At 35.8% G+C, this 20,676-nt stretch overlaps 1 pseudogene; it reads left to right on the top strand.

Annotated features, from left to right (window-relative positions):
- The first annotated feature begins 7,638 nt into the window (after nt 1-7,638).
- LOC126703562 (uncharacterized) lies at nt 7,639-16,057 on the top strand (annotated as a pseudogene).
- Nucleotides 16,058-20,676: the final 4,619 nt, after the last annotated feature.

Below are 20,676 nucleotides of genomic sequence, written 5' to 3'. Positions count from 1 at the left end.
CACAGAGATGTTTACCAACTTTCCCTTCATAATTCAGGCAGATTTTCTTCTTGCCTCATCAAGGGAAACAATTCTCTTGGACAACAAATGGAACCAAGGGATTCTTGACTGCGTGCCCTCTGCTTTTATCAATGCGTTTGTTTCACTAGTTAAAAATTCTGAAAATGCTCCAGTGTCTAGTCTGGCTTCCATGTTCAGGTTCATTCCCATCGACAGCTCTTCTTATCAAACGTTGAATGTTGTCAGGGAGTCCATCAAATCAAAGCTTCTTGAAGAAAGTATTCTTCCAAGTGAGTCTTACACACCGCAGAAGATCTTTCATAAACCTCATGAAGTTGGTAGGCTTATGCCTGCTTTCTGGACCATTTTGGAGAAGGCAAAGGGAGCAAAAGGTGAGCTTGTTTCATCTTTCATCACAGGGAAAGTACATTTTGAGCTCCTCATTTGATAGAGCAGAATATGATAACATATTGAATTTCCTGGGTGTGGAACTAGTCAACAATGAATGGTACGCAAAGTGCATCCAAAGTTCTAAACTTGTTGAAGGAGTGTCAGATGACGTGTACTTAGAACTTTTGCTATTTATTGCGGATAACTGGAGGTCCAGATTTGATTCTACCGACATGAAGTACATACCACTAATAAAATATGTGGGTCTTTATGGCGATGTGTCTTTGTGTAGCATAAATGAATCCATGCATTTCAATCGTGACAGAGTGGTGTCCTTATCCCGTCATCCTGATCATATCTCATGGCTGATTGATTGGAACAAGGAATTCAAATGTCCAGCCAATTACTTTTTTTGGCCGAAAAGCACACAAGAAGCTATCCAATTCTTCTCTAAGAGGGAGACGGTGTTGGAGTGGCTACGAGATCATGTGAAGGTTGGTGCTATGAGCGTCTGGGAATATGCAGTTCACCTTAACAATTATCTCAATAGTTGCCAGAAGCGTGCTATTGCCTTTGTTCACTTCTTGTACCACTCGCTTGAAAAGTCTTTTCTTTCCGATAAGGAGGTTCGTGTTTTATGTGATTCTATGCCACTTGTGGATAACTATGGAAATTTACAGAGACAAAGGACAGGGGTTCTTGTCCCAGCCAATGGAAGCAAATGGGTGGGATTGATTGGTTCAAATCCATGGACAAATGAAGGCTACATTGAGTTAGCAGAAGACTACTTGAAACCAGGCTATTTTGCAGGTGAATATGCCTCTAGGGAAAGATTCTTGGAGTTCCTTAAAACTAATGTTGCAGCTTCTGATATCCCTGATATATCTCCTCCTAATGCTGCAATTCCTACAGTATCATCACCACTTACCAAGCAAAATGCATTCTTACTGTTGGGTTGGATAAGAAAGATGAAACTTAGAGAAATTTACATTCCCGAGAATTTCTTGAAATGCATAAAGGAAGGTAGCTGGCTGAAAATTACTACCATTGGTTGTCCTGGTTGCCGGCCACCTTCAGAGTCATTCATGCTTTCCTCTTCATTGGGAAACATTTTGCAGAACGGATCCGTGCTTGTTGATATTCCGTTAATTGATCTAAGCTTTTATGGTGATGAAATAAATGAGTATGAGGAGGAGCTGAAGAAAATTGGTGTCATGTCTGAGTATGGAGAAGCATGTGAATTTATTGGAAAGCGTCTTATGTCTTTCACAGAATACTCCACTTTAAGTAGAGACCAAGTGCTGTCTGTACTAAATTTCATCAGATTTTTGAGGGAAAAGTTTCTTCCTCAGGATAAGTTCATCAACAGTATCAAGGATAAGAGGTGGCTAAAGACATCGTGCGGTGTCAGGTCTCCAGTTGAATCTGTTTTGTTTGATGAGGAATGGAAAACTGCATCACAAATCAGTAGCATCCCCTTCATCGATCGACATTACTTTGGAGAGGAAATTCTTTCTTTTAGAGAGGAACTCAAGTCACTTGGTGTGGTAATTGGCTTCATTGATCCTTATAAGCTTGTTGTAGACAACTTAAAATTACCTCCAAGCTCATCTCTGACAGCTGAGGCAGTTCTTTTGATACTGGAATGTATGCGACGTCTAGGATCATCTAACCAACTTGTTCAGGCTTTAAGTGGCGTGAAATGCTTCATGACGAATCTTGGGTACAAGCCTCCGGGTGAATGTTACTTGTTTGACCCTCAATGGGTTTGCATTCTACAAGTTTTTGAAGGTTTTGCATTGATTGATCATGATTTCTATGGAAGCAGTATCTTCTCTTACAGAAATGAGTTGAAGCAAACTGGGGTGAAGGTGGATTTTGAGGAGGCGATAAAAGAATTTGCTGACAGATTCAAGCAGGAGGCATCTTCCATGACTAGCGAACTTGTTCTCTCTTTTCTTTCATGTCATAGACAGCTAAAAGATAATGCATATGTGTTTCCTCCAGATCTTAGGAAAAACATCCGTGACCTTAAGTGGTTGCAGACTAGGCGTGGTGATAAGAGATCTCCAAGAGATTGCATTCTGTTTGGGCCAGATTGGCAGTCGATTTTACGAATTACTGTAGACCTACCTTTCTTAGATGATAGTGACTACTATTATGGCAAGGAAATTCATAAATACAAGGAAGAGCTAAAGAACATGGGGGTTGTGGTTGAATTCAAAGATGGTGCGAAGTTTGTAGCAGCTGGTCTTCACTTTCCCATGGATCCTGCTCGCATAACCATTGAAAATGTGTTTTCATTGCTGGAATGCATACGGATTTTAAATGAAGGAGGGAATTAATCCTTTCCAGATCCTTTCCTAAAACAAATTTCTCGGAAATGGTTGAAAACCACTAATGGTTATAGGCCTCCAGAAGAGTGCTTATTGTTCGATCCTAGGTGGGGCTCTTATTTGGAGCGGACAGATGGACCTTTTATTGATGAAGATTTTTATGGTTCTAATATTACACTGTACAAAGAAGAACTCAAGGCAATAGGAGTCACCCTTGATGTTGAAGACGGATGCTCACTGATTGCCGGGCACCTTGAGTTCCAAGTTCAGTCGTCTACTATAGTTCGAATATATAATTACTTGAGTCTATGTAATTGGGAGAATGACATTGAAGTTGAAAAAGGGATATGGATCCCAGATGGAAGTCAGAATGGAGAGTGGGTCAGCCCCTGTGAATGTGTTCTGCATGACGAGGATGGTCTCTTCAGTTCGCAGCTGAAAGTTCTCGACAAATATTATGAGCTAAAGTTTCTTGACTTCTTCTCACGTGCTTTCCATGTTAAATGTGATCCTTCGGTTGCTGATTACTGTGAGCTTTGGGAGGTTTGGGAAAGTTCAGGACGTCGATTGTCACATGATGACTGTCTTAAGTTCTGGGGGTATATTTTGAAGCACTGGGGTGAAATGGCTGAGAAAACTCTCACTGAGAAGCTGGTGAAATTGCCGGTTGCCTCTGGCTCAGATGAAGTTTTGCTGTTCAACAAGCATGATGTTTTTATTGCTGATGATCTTCAGCTGAAAGATCTTTTCGAACGATTTTCTGCTCAATCTCTATTTGTCTGGTACCCACAGCCAAGCAAGCCTTCTTTACCTCAGATGAAGTTGTTTGATATTTACAGGAAGATTGGTGTTCGCACTATATCCGAGTCTGTAGAGAAGGACGAATCATACAGAGTGGATGTTGCTCAACTCAATCAGGTGAATCCAAAGAAGAATTTGATTACAAAAGATCTGGTTACACTTATCCTTGGTTTTCTTGCAAATCCTGTGATGAAAATGGAAGCTGAAAGGAGGCATGAAATAATCCGAGGGCTTCTGAATATTACTTTCCTTGAGATAGTTGAACCAATAACTGTAAACTACAGTTTATCACTTTCTTCAGGGGAGATCGTGAATGCGAGAGCAAGCCGAATGATATGCTGGGATAGAGAGTCTTCAAAGTTTTTCACACAGAAGTTGGACAGGTCTAGTGGATATGAGAATCAAATTGAATATGCTACATATTTTTCTGAAGCAATATCTGAGGGTGTGTTATGGGAGAACTGCGATCATATAGGTGCACTCTCTGAACTGATCAAGCTGGCCTTCGTGTTGGAATTTGATGAGAAAGCAGTTAGGTTTTTAATGAAGTCCAAGAATTTGCAAATATACTTGGAGGATGAGGAGTTCCTTGCATCCGTCTTTCCTTCTGACTAGTTAGATATATACCATGAACTGTTAATATTTGTAAGTGTTTCTTTCATATATTTCTTGTGTGTTTCTGGCAGTGTTTTTAGCGTAAATGTCAAAAGAATGAATCAGTTGCTGCTATTCAGATTCTAATGGTCATTCATGTGGTGTTAACCTTATATTCGTTTTGTCCTAGATTTTCCTTTGTATTTCTGTTTTGGGGGTGATACTCTTGTAATTCTTAACTAAATGGTAATGTTTGGTATTGGCATGTATATATATTTTTGGACCTCAAGTTTCGGCTTTCTGGATTTTGTTGAGCGGTGGACCAAAACACGGTCTTTGACATATATGGCCTTTTAATAATTTTAAGTTTATTATCATACTTTTAATATTTCTAAGTTAATTATGTTCTTTATTTTAATATTTGTCTTTGAAGTTCAAGATGGCCATAATTCTCTGCTCCATTACATCAGATAGAACTCACTTTTAGCTTGATTAACAGCCAAAGATGTCTTTGAATAGCAAGAGAACTCTCTGGACTGCAAGGATAGTGGTTTCATCAGCTGCAACAAAAAGCATCAAGTCATCTACAAAACAAAGATGGTAGAGAGCCACTTTTTTGGATGTTGATTGAAGTTATCTTTCACACCGGCTAATCAGCTTTGAGAAAACTTTCATAGCTATGACAAACCAATAAGGTCAAAAAGGACTTCTTTGTCTAAGACCCCTTCCACCTTTAAAATATTCCATTAAAGAGCCATCGACTGCCTCTTGATCCAATTAATGAACTTGTGAGAATACCAACAACAACTAGTCTTTTTTTTTTCTTTTTCTTTTTTTTTAATTATTATAATTCTATAGTTACAAGGGAGGGATTTGTATCTTATATGGTTTTCATTAAAAATACCAAGAGGTGTTAACTAGTTGTGCTACAAGGCTCTTGCCAACGACTAGAATATTGATTATGAAATTTCGATTTATTGAATCATAAGCATTCACTCAGTCCACTTTAATTAAGGACCTTGGTTGAGTCAATAACTCATCAATTCTTGAGCCAACACATTCTCAACCATATCTTTATGACAACAGATCTGCATGTGAGAACAAATTTATTTGAATAAACGTTATTCTATTGAAAATTGTTTGAGAGCTTTTGGTTTTTTACATATAGAGATGTTACATCAATTTGATAATAGTCTGTATGAGAGAAGGATGGCATCAAGGAATTCGAATACATCAAGAGAAGGATAGCAGTTGTTATCCTGATCTGTAGCAGAGTTGGCATTGGAATATGATTCTGCGTTGGTATCCTAACAGTGAAGAACTAATCAACTTTCTCTCGCCCTAAACTCTGGTAGTGACGAGGACTGAGGTTGGAGGAGAGAAATGGACAGTGGAAAAAGAGAAGGGGAAAAAAAAAAAAAAAAAAGAATAGAGAGTTAAATAAATTATATTATATAATTTAACATAAAATATATATATATATATATATATATAAAATAAAAATAAAAAGCTAATGTGACTTAAATCGTGTCAAACCCAATTAGAAAATTAATTTTGAATTTTTTTTTAGAAATAATTTTAACTTATAACGTCCACTTTTGATGATAACTTTTTATCATTATATCAAGATACTAATTAGTTATTTTATTTTTGGTACAGGCAAAAATCGAATCTCAAATCTTTTATTCAATTACAGGAAACTTTACTAAAATCTAGATCCATAAGAAAATAGATATCTAGACTGTGTTTGGATAACTTATTTTTTGCCAATTTATTTTACTATTTAGTTTATTTTTGCTACTATTCATGGGCCACTGCACTTTTTTTTTTTATAATATTCATGAGTCTCATTGTACTATTTCAGCTAATTTTTACCTATAGTACTTTCAGGAATTTTTTTTTTTTCCAGTTTTAGCTATGTAAGGACACGTTTCGTAATGACCCGTAACAGTATTAGGTTCGCACGTAAAAAAGGCCCAAACAATATCATTTGTAGAGCGTGGGTTTGAAAGGCTAGGCCTCAGTCACCAGACGGTGGGTTTTTCATGGTGTTCATACATGATTAAGTCGTTTTCGCCCTAGGAGTCTTTCTCCTGGAGGCGGGCTGGGAGGCTCTGGTTTTTGGCCATTTTTCCCTGCCCCCTCCTCTGGGTTGCTTACTTTTCCTTTTATATTGGCCTGTGTTCCTTATCCTTCTTCCACGTATAGGATCGACATTCCAAGACTGATACTTGTTCCATCAGCCCATACCCAGAGTGGTTGGGGGTGGTTGTAAAAGCTAGAGAATATGGCTCTGTCAGGTGCAGAGTATTGACTGGCAATAAGGGCAGCTTTCCCTGGTCGTTATACTTTCCAGCGTACCCTTTTCTATTGACACAGATATTTTAGATTTTTTTCCTAAGCTGTTTCTATACCAGTTTTGCCCTTTCTTCCTGTGAGACCTCGGATATGCCGAGGACTGAATCGTCCTCGGCTGTGTCCCAAGGCTATTTTGTATTTTGTATTATCGATCTTGGGCTATAACCCTTCTCGGCTCGGGCCTCTGGCCCCAATGAATAAATGGGCCAAGGCCACAAACTATTGGGCCCCACAAGCTAAATAAGCAAATCTCAAACAGACCCTTGATGGACTTATCGTGTAATAAAATTTTTGTTTAAAAACTAGAATCCAAATCGAAACTAAGAAATCATAGGATAAAATCAAATTGATCACAAAATAAACTACGTTTAGTTTGTTTCAACGTTAAAATTTTTTAGAAAATGATTGTTTTAACATTAAAGTTTTTTAGAAAATGACACTTTTCAAATAATATTTTCTAAAAAAGTATCTCGTTTTTTTATATGTAGTAACCATCTTCCTCTTCTTCTGTTTTTGGTAATTATCTTAAATGTGTTGTAAAATAATTTTTAATTTTTTTTTTATTCAACTTGCAATGAAAAAAAGTTGTTTTCAAATAAGCCATATTTTTATATTAACTTTCCTTTTAACTTATTTTTCCTGATATTAACAAATACTGAAAAAAAGTGAAAAATTATACGTGAGACATTCCATCTAAACAAACGGATCATAAAAGAAATTTATGAGAAATTATAGGAGTCACGTCAATAATTGCATCGTACTTTAGGAAACCCAAAGAACCACAAGAGTGATAATCATAAATAAATGACAATTTTTACCAAAATAAATAAATAAATGACAATGTTCTAGGAAAAGTAAAAAGGAGACCAATCAAATCAAAGTCCAAAAGTTTCTCTATGCAAAAGACAACAAAAAAAATAAAATTCCAAAATTCTCAGTCCACTATGATTCCTCGCTCTCTATTCAGTCACCTTTGGAAATATGAAAAAGAAAAAACAAAAAAAAAGATGAGGTGGTCGAATCAGTGTGTAAAGCTCCACTGTCTGTACATTCCTAGGACCCTTTACTTTTCTTTCATCACTTTTAGTCTCTCTCTCAGCTTTATTCTACTTCGTTGAGAAGTAAAGCTTCGTCAGCAACTTCTACATAAAGTTCTTTATATATGAGTGTGTACATTTCACACACTCTCACAGTCTCACCATGCTCTCTCTGTGTAAGCAAAAGCGTGAGTCTCTGGTTTTTCAGTTTTGTGAGCGTGTGCGTGTGTTGTTAGGTACAGATATGGAGGCTGCAGCGAGAGAACACGTTGAAGAGATACGTAGAAAAAAGTTCTCCATTGGAGGGGAACAGAACCCATTAACTGAGGATCTTCATCAAGCTGTCAAGAACCTCTCTGCTGAGCTTTATGCCAAGGATGTACATTTTCTCATGGAACTCATTCAGGTTACTTTCTCAAACTCATTCTTTCTTTCTTAATAGTATATGTTTGTGTGTTTTTGTCATGGGTTCTCAATGATATATATGTTTGAGCAATGATTATTACAATTTTAACTGAGTTTGTACACGATTTTACAATTTTAACTGGCCAGAAGATTTTAGCTTTATCTTGTGCCTTTTTCTTACTTTTTTACCGTAGAAGTAAAAAATTTATTATTATTATTATTTTACTTCTAAATTAGCGTATATATTTTTGACAAAACTTAGGTACTTAACCTTTTAACGGATAAACTACTAGAAATTGTAGGATGCCAAACTCAGTTTTTACTCTAAATAAAAACTCACTTAGTTGATAAATTATTAATTTTACATAGGCCCACCAGGACACCACTTTGTTGTATAATGTTCACAAATTCTCTCTTACAATTATGTTTGGATGAAAGAGGAGGAGAGGGATGTAAAGGGACGGGAAGGGAATGGAGATTGTTGAATTAATCTTTGCTTCAAAATTAGAGAAAGTCTACCGTACAACATTTTCATAGTAATTTTGATTTAAGCAGGTCTGGTTGTAATTTTATTTTATTTTGACTTATGGTAGACGGATGCTTCGGCTTATGGAATTTTGTTGTGGCCATAGAAGAACTCTTAAAATTAGCAAAAGATGGTTATAATTGTTAATTTATATGATATTATAATTTTCTCTCCTTCCAAATTTACATCCAAACAAAGTGGAATACTCTTTTACTTAATTTTTAAAACATTTTAATGAGGGAAAATGTAATCATTATCCTAGTCTTTTCTCTCCTTCCCCTCTATTATCTCTCTCTCCAAACTTCTATACATAGTTTCTGTGAAAAAAAAAAGTTTTGCATGTAGACTTAGTGTTAGATGGTTTTATGGAGTTTTTATTGCCTTATGTATAATGTTGAATTTATTTTGGTTAGAATGCTGAAGATAATGATTACTTGGAGGGAGTGGATCCATCTCTTGAGTTTGTCATAACTTCTGAAGACATTACAAACACAGGGGCCCCAGCAACATTGCTGATTTTCAACAATGAGAAAGGTTTCTCATCGAAAAACATTGACTCTATTTGCAGTGTTGGTCGGTCCACCAAGAAAGGCAACAGGAAACGTGGTTATATTGGAGAGAAAGGTACTTTACCTAGTTTCCTAGAATTATAGCTTATACTAGCCACTCTAGTGTAAGTATTGTTATGAGAACTAGTAACATCAAAATTTGTTATATATGGTTTACTCAAAATGCTATTTTGTCAAGAAGACTATTAATAATTGTAATTGGGTTGACTTGGAAAGAAGTCAGAACAAGCATAACATTATTGACATATTTGTTTAAGTCAAACATCAAAATTCCTTGATCCACAAAAGGAGCAACTTTCACATATATATTCTAAAGTGATAAATGCTAAGTTAAGAGTTTTGGAAGTTAGTAAGGCTCACTTAAAACTCATATGTAATTTGCTTGAATTAGGAATGAAATATTGTTGCTTGGGAGGGAGAGTTCAAATCATAAAATCAATAAATAAATCTTCTTGCATGATGAAATTTTGCTAAGTCAAAATACACCTTATAGAAAACATAAACAAACAAGTTAAGGTATGAGGGAATGTTAATATTTGACAATTAATTTTAATAGAAATAATGTGTATTAGTCTTTGGTATTTAACCCAATGTATATTCTTAGTCACCAATAAGCTCTGGTTCAAACTAACCCTTCCTCTAGTAAAAAGGGGTGAAAGATAGTATCTAGGTTTAAGCAACACCCCCTCTCCCCACCAAAAAAAAAAAAAAAATGTTCTTAAGTTAGTCCTCTATTTGTTTTGGCACAAAATGTTTTATCTAAAAATATTTTAGCTAAATTACATATTGCACCCTCTACCTATCTAAAATTCAATTCAGTAATTTAACTTTTAACTTTGTTCAATTTAGTCCTTCCGATAGTCATTGTTAGAATTTAGCTGCCAAAACGACGTAATTTCTATTAAACAAAGTAAATAGTTAAAAATGCAACTTAACTGAGATTAACGGGAGGACTAAATTGAAAAAATTTGAAAGTTAGAGTATTAAATTGAACAAAAGTGAATTTAGAGGAATGCATTGAATTTTGTAATTTAGCTAAATATTTTAAAGGAATATTGATTTTTATTTTCGGTGTTTGGTTTTGTTGTTGAAAACTCTTTTCTATATTAGATATTAAACAACAACTTTAAATCAACACTTTAAAATATTAATCACAACAACTAAAGTCAATCTAAAATCAAACTAAAAAATAAGCATGAACAAAATAAAATTATTGAAAATTACACTAATAAGAACAATCAAAATATGTGAAAAAAAAATATATATATATATATATATAATAACAAAACTATTATCTAAACTTACACATTTAGATCATAATTAAAAAAAGAAAAAAAAATTGAAACCTCCAAAATGACACTTTAAAGTTTTTTTTTGTACAACTTTTATAATTTTGGAGCAATTCCCAAAATTTTGATCCCTATTGTGGTCATTTTGAGGATTCATGAGAGAGAGAGAGAGAGAGAGATATATATTTTCATTTCAATGGTTTTGGGATTTTTTTGTCATTTTGGTCAATTGTTGCTCAATTGGCACCTCTTGGTATTTCCAACAGAGACATTCTGGTTTAAGTCCCCCTCCCCCATTGTAACCATCTAATTATAGCCACAGTGGAGGTTTTAAAGGTATTTTTGTTATTTTGTAGGTTTAAGGGCATTTTGGTTATTATGTCAGTTTTGATGGTAATTTGGTTTTTTTGGAAATTTTAAGGTTTCTTCTATCATTTTAGAGGTTCTTGAGGGTGTATTTTTATCATTTTATAGGTTTCCAAGTTTATACAATAAGTGAGTTTTCAGACTTCTATGCTAATCTTAAGATATCAATGCAACTTCTATGCTAATCTTAAGATATCAATGCAGAGTATCATGTGTTATATACTCAATTATAGTGAAAGAAAAGATTAAAACCATAATGATGTTAATAATTACCGGACAAGATAATTTAGCTATTCTCTTATTGCTCTTATTACTTATTAGCTTATTCTCTGGTTAATATGCAGGAATTGGATTTAAGAGTGTCTTTCTGGTTAGTTCTCAACCATACATATTCAGCAATGGATATCAAATACGATTCAATGAAGAGCCTTGCCCACATTGCAATCTGGGGTACATAGTTCCTGAATGGGTCGAGGAGAACCCAACACTTTCTGACATCAAAAAAATATATGGTTCTGGGACTAGTCTACCAACAACAACAATAGTCTTACCTCTGAAGTTCGATAAGGTGAAACCTGTGAAGCAGCAGCTCTCAAATGTTCATCCTGAAGTTCTATTGTTCCTATCAAAGATTAGGCGGCTTTCAGTCAGGGAACATAACAACGATCCCATGCTCAATACTGTAAGTGCAATAGCAATTACAAGTGAGACTGAATTGGTGGTGAAGAAGAACATTGATGCTGTGTCCTACACAATCCATCTATCTGCTGATGAAAAGGGTAAGGAGTCTGAGGGAGAATGCAGGTACTTTATGTGGAAGCAAAAGTTTCCTGTCAGGCAGGAAAACAAAGTGGAAAGGAGAATGGAAGTTGAAGAGTTGGTGATCACATTGGCTTTTCCTTTTGAAGAGCGCGTCCACAGGGAAATGAGCTCACCTGGGATCTATGCATTTCTCCCCACAGAGATGTTTACCAACTTTCCGTTCATAATTCAGGCAGATTTTCTTCTTGCCTCATCAAGGGAAACAATTCTCTTGGACAACAAGTGGAACCAAGGGATTCTTGACTGCGTGCCCTCTGCTTTTATCAATGCGTTTGTTTCACTAGTTAAAAATACTGAAAATGCTCCAGTGTCTAGTTTGGCTTCCATGTTCAGGTTCATTCCCATCGACAGCTCTTCTTATCAAATGTTGAATGTTGTCAGGGAATCCATCAAATCAAAGCTTCTTGAAGAAAATATTCTTCCAAGCGAGTCTTACACACAGCAGAAGATCTTTCATAAACCTCATGAAGTTGGTAGGCTTATGCCTGCTTCTGGACCATTCTGGAGAAGGCAAGGGAGCAAAAGGTGAGTTTGTTTCATCTTTCATCACATGGAAAGTACATTTTGAGCTCCTCATTTGATAGAGCAGAATACGATTACATATTGAATTTCTTGGGTGTGGAACTAGTCAACAACGAATGGTATGCAAAGTGCATCCAAAGTTCTAAACTTGTTGAAGGAGTGTCAGAGGACGTGTACTTCGAGCTTTTGCTATTTGTTGCAGATAACTGGAAGTCCAAATTTGACTCTACCGACATAAAGTACATACAACTAATAAAATATGTGGGTCTTTATGGCGATGTGTCTTTGTGTAGCATAAATGAATCCATGCATTTCAATCGTGACAGAGTGGTGTCCTTATCCCGTCATCCTGATCATATCTCATGGCTGATTGATTGGAACAGGGAATTCAAATGTCCAGCCAATTACTTTTTTTGGCCGAAAAGCACACAAGAAGCTATCCAGTTCTTCTCTAAGAGGGAGACGGTGTTGGAGTGGCTACGAGATCATGTGAAGGTTGGTGCTATGAGCGTCTATGAATATGCAGTTCACCTTAACAATCATCTCAATAGTTGCCAGAAGCGTGCTATTGCCTTTGTTCACTTCTTGTACCACTCGCTTCAAAAGTCTTTTCTTTCCCATCAGGAGGTTGGTGATTTATGTGATTCTATGCCACTTGTGGATAACTATGGAAATTTACAGAGACACAGGACAAGGGTTCTTGTCCCTGCCAACGGAAGCAAATGGGTGGGATTGATTGGTTCAAATCCATGGACAAATGAAGGCTACGTTGAGTTAGCAGAAGACTACTTGCTACCAGGCTATTTTGCCGGTGAATATGCCTCTGGAGAAAGACTGTTGGAGTTCCTTAAAACTCATGTTGTAGCGTCTGATATCCCTTACATATCTCCTCCTAATGCTGCAATTCCTACTGTATCATCACCACTCACCAAGCAAAATGCATTCTTGCTGTTGGATTGGATTCGGAATCTGAAACGTAGAGAAATTTACATTCCTGAGAAGTTCTTGAAATGCATAAAGGAAGGTAGCTGGCTGAAAATTACTACCAGTGGCTGTCCTGGTTACCGGCCACCTTCACAGTCATTCATGCTTTCCTCTTCATTGGGAAACATTTTGCAGAATGGATCCGTGCTTGTTGATATTCCATTGCTTGATCTGAGTTTTTATGGTGATGAATTAAATGAGTATAAGGAGGAGCTGAAGAAACTTGGAGTCATGTCTGAGTATGGTGAAGCATGTGAATTTATTGGAAAGCATCTTATGTCTTTCACAGAATACTCCACTTTAAGTAGAGACCAAGTGCTGTCTGTACTAAATTTCATCAGATTTTTGAGGGAAAAGTTTCTCCCTCAGGATGAGTTCATCAACAGTATCAAGGATAAGAGATGGATAAGGACATGCTGTGGTGATAGGTCTCCAGTTGAAGCTGTTTTGTTTGATGAGGAATGGAAAAGTGCATTACAAATCAGTTGCATCCCCTTTATTGATCTAGATTACTTTGGGGAGGAAATCCTGTCTTTTAGAGAGGAACTCAAGTCACTTGGTGTTGTAATTGGCTTCAGTGATTGTTATAAGCTTGTTGTAGACAACTTAAAATCTCCTTTAAGCTCATCTCTGACAGCTGAGGCAGTTCTTTTGATACTGGAATGTATGCGACGTCTAGGATCATCCGACAAACTTGTTCAGGCGTTGAGAGGTGTGAAATGCTTTAAGACGAATCTTGGGTACAAACCTCCGGGAGAATGTTTCTTGTTTGACCCTCAATGGGTTTGCATTCTTCATGTTTTTGAAGGTTTTGCATTGATTGATCATGATTTCCATGGAAGCTGTATCTTCTCTTACAGAAATGAGTTGAAGCAAACTGGGGTGAAGGTGGATTTTGAGGAGGCGGTAAAAGAATTTTCTGACAAATTCAAGCTGGAGGCATCCTTCATGACTAAAGAAATTGTTCTCTCTTTTCTTTCATGTCAGAGACAGCTAAAAGATAGTCCTTTTGTGTTTCCTCCAGATCTTGAGAAAAACATCCGTGACCTTAAGTGGTTGCAGACTAGGTGTGGTGATAGAAGATCTCCAAGAGATTGCATTCTTTTTGGGCCAGATTGGCATTCAGTTTTACCAATTACTATTGACCTCCCTTTCTTAGATGATAGTGACAATTACTATGGCAAGGACATTCATTTATACAAGGAAGAGCTGAAGAGCATGGGAGTTGCTGTTGAATTTAAAGATGGTGTGAAGTTTGTTGCAGCTAGTCTTCACTTTCCCTTGGATCCTGCTCAGATAACTGATGAAAATGTGTTTTCATTGCTGAAATGCATACGTGTTTTAATCCAAGGAGTGAATTACTCCTTTCCAGATCCATTCTTAAAACAAAATTCTCGGAAATGGTTGAAGACCACTAAAGGTTATAGACCTCCAGATAAATGCTTATTGTTCGATCCTAGGTGGGGCTCTTATTTGGAGCGGACAGATGGACCTTTTATTGATGAAGATTTTTATGGTTCTAATATTGCACTGTACAAAGAAGAACTCAAGGCAATAGGAGTCACCCTTGATGTTGAAGACGGATGCTCATTGATTGCCAGGCACCTCGAACTCCATTTCCAATACCCTACTATAGTTCGAATATATAATTACTTGAGTCTATGTAATTGGGAGAATGACAGTGAACTTACAAAAGGGATATGGATCCCATATGGAAATAAGAATGGAGAGTGGGTCAGCCCCTGTGAATGCGTTCTGCACGACAAGGATGGTCTCTTCAGTTCGCAGCTGAAAGTTCTTGACAAATATTATGAGCAAAAGTTACTCAACTTCTTCTCACATGCTTTCCGTGTTAAATGCAATCCTTCGGTTGCTGATTACTGTGAGCTTTGGGAGGTTTGGGAAAGTTCAGGACGTCGATTGTCACATGATGACTGTCTTAAGTTCTGGGGGTATATTTTGAAGCACTGGGGTGAAAAGACTGAGAAAACTATCACTGAGAAGCTGGTGAAATTGCCGGTTGCTTCTGGCTCGGATGAAGTTTTGCTGTTCAACAAGCGTGATGTTTTTATTGCTGATGATCTTCAGCTGAAAGATCTTTTCGAACGATTTTCTGCTCAATCTCTATTTGTCTGGTACCCACAGCCAAGCAAGCCTTCTTTACCTCAGATGAAGTTGTTTGATATTTACAGGAAGATTGGCGTTCGCACTATATCCGAGTCTGTAGAGAAGGAAGAATCATACGCAGTGGATGTTGCTCAACTCAATCAGGTGAATCCAAAGGAGAATTTGATTACAAAATATCTAGTTACACTCATCCTTGGTTTTCTAGCAAATCCTGTGATGAAAATGGAAGCTGAAAGGAGGCATGAAATAATCCGAGGGCTTCTGAATATTACTTTCCTTGAGATAGTTGAACCGATAACCGTAAAGTACAGTTTATCACTTTCTTCAGGGGAGATCGTGAATGCAAGAGCAAGCCGAATGATACGCTGGGATAGAGAGTCTTCAAAGTTTTTCACACAGAAGTTGGACAGGTATAGTGGATATGAGAATCAAATTGAATATGCTACATATTTTTCTGAAGCAATATCTGAGGGTGTGTTATGGGAGAACTGCGATCATATTGGTGCACTCTCTGAACTGATCAAGCTGGCCTTCGTGCTGGAATTTGATGAGAAAGCAGTTAGGTTTTTAATGAAGTCCAAGAATATGCAAATATACTTGGAGGATGAGGAGTTCATTGCATCTGTCTTTCCTTCTGACTGGTTAGATATATACCATGGACTGTTAATATTTGTAAGTGTTTCTTTCATATTTCTTTTATGTTTCTTGGTGTTTTTCGCGTAAAAGTCAAAACTCAAAAGAATGAATCAGTTGCTGCTATTGTGATTTTAATGGTCATTCATGTGGTGTTAACCTTATATTGTTTTGTCCTAGATTTTCCTTTATATTTCTATCTTGGGGGTGATACTCTTGTAATTCTGAACTAAATGGTAATGTTTGGCATTGGCATGTATATATATTTTTGGGCCTTAAGTTTCGGCTTTTTGGATTTTGTTGAGCGGTGGACCAAAACATGGTCTTTGACATATATGGCCTTTTAATAATTTTAAGTATATTATCATACTTTTAATATTTCCAAGTTAATTTTGTTCTTTATTTGTCTTTTAAGTAATTAAATGACTTGTTGTGGCATCTCAGATTGTATGGATTTGCTGAATGTATATTGTGTTATATACATGATTTAGAGGAGTTCTTATTTGTAATGTTATTAGTCTGTTTGGAATATGGTGTAGATATGGCTATGGTTTTCCTCATGTCGTAACAAATAATATTAGGGCTAGGTCAATAATATTGTGTGGCTTGGGAACACTGTGATGCAACATGATCCTTCTCATGGACATCAATGACATTAGTGGAGAAAATTGTGATACTCAAGAGATTGTGTGGATCCGATTAGTTTGTATGATTATTTTGTACAAGGATGTATTGAATCCTTCAAAAGACATGTATAAGGTAATTCTGGACTGTGTAAGCACTCACAATAAGCCTTAATTTGACTGCATTTTGAGTAAGCACAGGTGTGGTTAATGCCTTTTTCCAGTCATAAGTCATGACATTAGTTTTGGTCTATTTCCTTTTTTTTTTTTCTTTTTTTTTTCTTTTTTATGTTATTTGCTAGACATAAGTATTTAAGTTTCCGTTTATTTATTTTATCTTTGATATTTGCTGCACATAAGTTGCTTAGTTTGCTTGGTTCATATCACTTCATTGAACATGTTTCTATGTTAGTCTTAGCATTACATTGTTTGTTCATGCTGGATCAATTGACCTCATTTTAAAAATACTTCAATCAGTCTTTCTAGAACCTCAAACGTCTAGCTTAATTGTTATTATGATGACTAGTCTGAAGGCCTATGATGTTCTTGTGTCTAGCATGTGAGGAGCCAAATGAATAGTCTCTTGTTGTGCTCAATTTTGTTGAGCCAGAACGGTTCTTCTTCAGCGAGAATGGAAACATTCAAAACTCACAGATTTGGGTGAGAAAAATGTCCATGAGAGAGAGAGAGAAAGAAAAACAAATTGCTTGTACAGAGGCATTGAGTGAGAAACAAAGAGACTGAGGGGACCGCAGGGGGAGACTAAGAGGGGAAGAGGGAGAGGATGAGAATGATGGGAGCAGAGAGGACTTTTACCTACTCAGTATAGCGTTGTGCATGTGTGGGTTTCTAGTAATATATATTTGATTTGCAGCCACCAAGCTGAGCTGTGCAATTCAAAAGCAGAGGCTCATCTTTTGGATATCATCCTCCACAAAGGTGTATGCTTTTGTTTTTGGAAAAAATGTCAGTTCTTTGATTTGTTTTTGTTTTGTGTAAATATCTAATATATTGATTCTACGCATAACATGATTGATCTTCGATTTTGGAATCCCGCTTTCTCAGTTTAAAAAAATGTTGGCCATTGCATATGGGCTGCATCAAATGTTGTATTTCCTTTTAGTATATCATGTACATTGCAAGTACAATATCTAATACTTGTCATTTATAAATTTGAAAATAGTTTGCAGGAGGCTTATATATAAGAAGTTAACCGATGAGAAAATAAACACTTATCCAATGTGCAAATAGGGATTTAGGTTGTGCCTTACTAGAGAAACTAAGGTATTTAATCATCATTACTTTTGCTTTATGAAAACATTAACTCTATGCATGCCAAGGTGATACTTCTTTATCATTCTAACATATTATACAAGTGAAGAGAAACTAAGGTATTTAATCATCATTACTTTTGCTTTATGAAAACATTAACTCTATGCATGCCAAGGTGATACTTCTTTATCATTCTAACATATTATACAAGTGATACATTTTTCTAAACCACTAGCGAGGAACTGAGAGTTTAATTTACTTCTAGAAAAAATTGGCATATTTTTTACAGTGCATGTAAAATATAATTGATGAAATGACCTAATGTTCTTGAAAATGGAAGTTTCTGGATGAGAAAACTAATGATTGTCACATCCAGAACTTTTATCTATTTTTTAATGTTTATTGTGTTAGGTGTCTAAGAGATCTAATGGATCGTATGCTCGAAATTATAATTAAATTATTGTTTAATATAAGAATATCTCATAAATACGTTTCAGTTAAGTTGTGCAAATTCATGGTTTTTCCTCAACTGTAAAAATTATAGGAACTGCATAGTACCTCCTTGTGGTTTAGACCTATTTCGGTTTTGGAATGTTGCAATTTTATGGTTCGTAAGACCTAATTTAACATTATTATGAAGAGGAATGATATGGTAAATGTTTAAATGATATCTCTTTGCTATTTAAACTCAATTCAACTGCAATTTTGACTCTCTTTATATTTCTTTGTACTAATATAAATGGAAAAGAAAAAAGCTTACATACTTTGTTGAAATTATGTGACTTCTTTAGAAAAATGTGTTTCTTAGAGTTAAGTTATTTTCTTGCTTGTCAAGCCACAAGAATTGTAAATAGTAATTAGGAAGCCAAAGGAATGTAAAATTTTGATTTAATGGCACACCACATAATGATTAGAAGGTTGCTTTTGTTTCCTTTGGCCTAATGCCATTTTTTCTAATTTTTATATCACTGCCCTCTATATATCACATCTATATGTGTGTGTTTTGTTGTAATTTTGGCTCTATTAAAAAGAGAAAAACTGGAAAAGAAATTAAGCGTTTTACTTGTCTTGTTGAAGCTATTAGCTTATGTAAGAATTCAATTATAAGAAATACAAAAGGTGACAAAAGAAATTAATGAAATGGTCCAAGTTTTGTTATGAAACAATGTCTTTTGGTAAGAGAAAAATGGAAAAGAAAGTGAGCTTGTTACTTTTGTTGAGCTTTTCACTTCGTTCAACTGATGTGAGAGTTCATTATGAGAAATCCCAAAGGAGGAGAAAAAGAAAAAGAAAAAAGAAATGGTCCAGATTGTGTTATTTTGGATTTTGGGTCTTTTAATAAGAGGGGAATGGAAAAGAAGGTGAACTTATTACTAATTTTGTTGAAACTATGATAGCAAGCTAAGTTGAGAGTTCAATAATGAGAATCCTAGGAGGAAAAAAATCATGAAATGCTCAAAATTTTGCTATATTTCCTTTTGTTTTTTAAGTAAACAAACAGAAAGCTTAAAGACTTTTTCTAGTCATAGGAGAGGTTGGTTGAATTTAAATTAACAAAATTAAGTGCATTTTTTTATTATTAGTATGGGGACTGGGTTTGAGCACTATTCCTAAAAGATAAGCAAATTCAAGTCCAGCAAGCCCAATACAATAAATTTGTAGAGAGTAGATAGAAAAACCAAGCTTTAATGAGTGTAACAACAATTATGGATGATTTAAAGAATGAATAAGTAAAACAACTACGGACTTGAGCAAGCAATTCAATTCTCAGCACTAGTCTGAGGAGCTTCAACTTATTGCTTCTTGAGTGATTATGACAATGGTTACAAAATTAGTTCAAATTGCTACAGTGTTTTCTCTAGTAAAATCTCCGATCCCCTTCTCATGAGGGTTCTTTCATATTTTATAGCTCCTTTCTGATCATCTTGACCCTATACTTGTTGATCATCTGAATCCACACTTGAGTGCCCATCCCATCAGACACCCCTTTCAGCCTTCTATGAGTTGTGGTAGCCAAAACAACACTGTTCAGAGGTCTTCTCCACATAAATGCAGCCAGAAAAGTAGTTGCGATGCATTTAATGCGGTGGTGACAGCTTTTTCTTAGATATTTTGAGTTTCCTTCCTTCTCGTACGTCCACCGGGCACATTTAGTGTATACTTGGACTACATGTGTCATGTCTGAGAAGGTATTCCTCCTCGGATATCCTTTCATTCATACATCACTAGTGAGATTTCAACTGGGAGCCCCTTAGTAGCTATTCGTCCCTCCTCGGATTTGTCTATATCCTCGGATAAGACCCAAGGCCCAATGCGCTACTTTGGGCCCTAGTCCCCACAATTAGTAAATAAGAATAAAACTTGGTGTATAATTAGACAATGAGATTATTGGAACTTGTGAATAGGTAACTTACTTGTCTCTTTAGCTTGAGCTTTTAGAGTGACTAGTCACTAACCCGTGCGATGCACGGAAAAATTAAAAAAAAATATATATATATCATCAAGCAATGTCATTTCCACCTTCATGTATGTATACTGAATTGATATTAGTTGCATTGAAAACTACAAATAAAATATAAAATAAAATACTAATTGTACAAATAAAAACCCATAAACCTTTTTCTTTTCTTTCTAAACTAAAAATAGTACCAACCCAAAATAAGGGAATCATTGATTCCATAACATCCGAATTGTGAGCAGCACAGAAACATTGAATCAAAGAACACTAAGAAAAGTGTCAAGTGGACTTTGCATTAAAATCACAATTACTTGTAGTTACTTGAATAAACAATTACTCTGAATCATTATCCAAAAGAGGAGAGACATAAAAACTTGATAAGTCTCAAAGATGAAGTTCCTTGGATATATTTCAGCATCAATGTCCAAGTTCAGCCCTATTTATAGCAAGCATTAGCAAAGTATCCACGACCTTCCTCCTTCGGAATTCACAAAGCTACTTCAAAGAAAAATTGTTAAACAAAGGTATACCACCCTACACACATATTTACTTTCTTTAAAAAAA

This window comes from Quercus robur, chromosome 10 (genome assembly GCF_932294415.1).
Source record: "Quercus robur chromosome 10, dhQueRobu3.1, whole genome shotgun sequence".
NCBI lineage: Eukaryota > Viridiplantae > Streptophyta > Magnoliopsida > Fagales > Fagaceae > Quercus > Quercus robur.
The sequence above is the reverse complement of the archived record's forward strand: the minus strand, read 5'-3'. Positions and strand labels throughout refer to the sequence as shown.